Raw genomic sequence first — 3,008 nt, 5'->3', positions numbered from 1 at the left:
AGTTGATCTCAATGAATTTTACGAAGAGGGTTTATAAGAAAATGGACTAAGTTCTGAGTCGACACGTCAACTCCGCGAGGAGAGAGATATAAGCGACTGCGAGAGATCGATCTGCACCGAGTCGAGTGACCGCGAGAGAGATATGAGCGACTGCGAGAGATCGATCTGCGCCGAATAAGCGCAAGAGTGCGAGTCGACTGTTTTCGAGACGATTCATCGTGAAGCCATGGTGGATACAACAAATATGGATACGCCTCAGCGAGTCCTTGTTGCTGAGTCGACACGTCAACTCCGTGAGGAGAGAGAGATCTGAGCGACTGCGAGAGATCGAAATGCGCCGAGTAACCGCGAGAGATCGAGTCGAGCGACTGCGAGAGAACGACGCAGACAATTATCATGAATGGGCCGTCATGGTTAGGTTGTCATAGATGAAGTGTCATAGACGGACCGTTGGGCGAGCTGTCATCGACATACTTCTGATTCCGATCAGACTTCTTACTCTGGGATGATTGCACGAACGATCTGTGAGGACAGTGTTCTGAACCATCGGAGCAAGTTGCCATGGATGAAGTGTCAATCGACACACTGCCAAAGACAAGTCGTCGTAGACATCATCATGAACGTACCACCATGAGCGAACCATCACAATCAAATCGCCACGGGTGGACGTGTCTTCGCACAATCAAATCGTCACGGGTGGACGTGTCTTCGCGGTATCACGTCATGCTCGAGACTTGCGAGCAATCTGAGTGACTGCGAGAGAGCGATCCGAGCCGAGTGACTTCGAGAGAGCGAGTCAAGTGACCGCAAGGGAGCGCATCGAGTGACCGCAAAGAGTGCGAGTCGAGTGACCGCAAGAGTGCGAGTCGAGTGACCGCAAGAGTGCGAGTCGAGTGACCGCAAGAGTGCGAGTCGAGTGACCGCAAGAGTGCGAGTCGAGTGACCGCAAGAGTGCGAGTCGAGTGACCGCAAGAGTTGCAAGTCGAGTGACCGCGAGAAAGAGATCTGAGCAATTGCGAGTCGTGCGGTGCGTCAACTCGAGAGTGCCAGTTGGCCTTCGACGAGTCGCTGAATACTATTTTGAATATTGGGTTTAAACGATTTGGATTTGGCAATTTGGTCGATGTCTTGAATTAACCTGGAGAGTCGATGACTCGGTCTTATCAAATTTTGACACATCATGCCGTCAGTTCGAGTCCTCGATAACTGTTTAAATTTTTGAGTTTCGAAGACAATCGTTTATATTTTCGAGCAACAATGGTTTTCACTCGATCTTGAAGTAATCCTAAAAATGTTAGGTTGGCCAAGCCCGGCTTTAGAGGATTATAAGATGATTGAAAGTTGTCGTCTCGATCGCATGGGTCTGGACCGCGATACGACCGAAAATCCCTCGAGTATGTGTCTGATCAGGACATGCTCGTTAGTGGGTGCGAGTGCTAGTACGTTTGTCCGAGAGACAAGGTCGTGCTCGTGCGTAAGCATCGCTCAAAACAATTCGCGCTCCTACATGTTGGGAGATTGTTTTGTTATGTGACCGTGACCGTGAGAGCAAGTGAGTGACCGCGAGAGATCGAGCGAAGCGACTGCGAGAGAACGCTCTGCGCCGAGTGACGACAGAACGATCGAGTGACGACTCTTCGGTCGAGTGGGGACTCGTCGGTCAAGTGAAGACTCGTCGGTCAAGTGACGACTCGTCGATCGAGTGGCGACAGAACGGTCGAGTGACAACAAAACGGTCGAGTGACGACTCGTCGGTCGAGTGACGACTCATCGGTCGAGTGACGAATCGTCGGTCGAGTGACGAATCATCGGTCGAGTGACGACAAAACGGTCGAGTGACGACTCGTCGATCGAGTGACGACTCGTCGATCGGGTTACGACATAACGACACATCAACTCCGCGAGGAGAGAGAGATCTGAGCGACTACGAGAGATCGTTCTGCGCCGAGGAAGGAGAGCGAGCGAGTGACCGCGAGAGATCGAGCCAAGTGACTGCGCGAGAACGATCTGCGCCGAGTGACCGTGAGAGATCGAGTCGAGTGACCGCAAGAGCACGAGCTAACTGTTTTCGAGACGATTCATCGAGTCCTTGTTGCTGAATCGACACGTCAACTCCACGAGGAGAGAGAGATCTGAGCGACTGCGAGAGATCGATCTGCGCAGAAAAAAAAGAACGAGCGAGTGACCGCGAGAGATCGAGCCAAGCGACTGCGCAGATCGAGTCGAGCGACTGCGAGAGAACGCTCTGCGCCGAGTGACGACAAAACGGTCAAGTGACGGCTCATCGGTCGAGTTACGACTCGTCGGTCGAGTGAGGACTCGTCGGTCGAGTGACGACTCGTCGATCGAGTGATGACTCGTCGGTCAAGTGACGAGAGAACGGACTCCAGTTCAATCTTCCTCGAAGATACTTCTCCATGCCCCACGGTGGGCGCCAACTGTTTGAACCGAGAACTGTCAATAAACTAGTAAATAAACGAGACGAGGACTCGTCAGTGGGGTTAAGGGAAGGTCTCATGCTGAGCTTGAACTGTTTGAACCGAGAACTGTCAACAAACTAGTGAATAAACGAGACGAGGACTCGTCAGTGGGGTTAAGGGAAGGTCTCATGCTGAGCTTGAACCGGATGGAGACGACGACTCTTCGGCCGAAGTGACGATAGAACGGTCGAGTGAGGACTCATCGGTCGAGTGAGGACTCGTCAGTCGAGTGAGGACTTATCGGTCGAGTGAGGACTCGTCGGTCGAGTGAGGACTCGTCGATCAAACTGACGACAGAACGGTCGAGTGAGGATTCGTCGATCGAATGACGACTCGTCGGTCAAGTGACGAGAGAACGGACTCCAGTTCAGTCTTCCTTAAAGATACTTCTCCATGCCCCACGGTGGGCGCCAACTGTTTTCGAGACGATTCATCGTGAAGCTATGATGGATACGTCAAATATAGATACGCCTCAGCAAGTCCTTGTTGCTGAATCAACACGTCAACTCCACGAGGAGAGAGAGATCT

At 52.2% G+C, this 3,008-nt stretch overlaps 1 protein-coding gene across 2 annotated transcripts in view; it reads right to left on the bottom strand.

The window, feature by feature from the left end:
• The window catches only part of LOC106325471 (transcription factor bHLH78-like), an 8,468-nt gene that overhangs the window by 2,485 nt on the left and 2,975 nt on the right, over positions 1-3,008 (bottom strand). The window lies entirely within an intron of this gene.

The sequence above is a fragment of the Brassica oleracea genome, chromosome C2, assembly GCF_000695525.1.
Source record: "Brassica oleracea var. oleracea cultivar TO1000 chromosome C2, BOL, whole genome shotgun sequence".
Taxonomy (NCBI): domain Eukaryota; kingdom Viridiplantae; phylum Streptophyta; class Magnoliopsida; order Brassicales; family Brassicaceae; genus Brassica; species Brassica oleracea.
The sequence above is the reverse complement of the archived record's forward strand: the minus strand, read 5'-3'. Positions and strand labels throughout refer to the sequence as shown.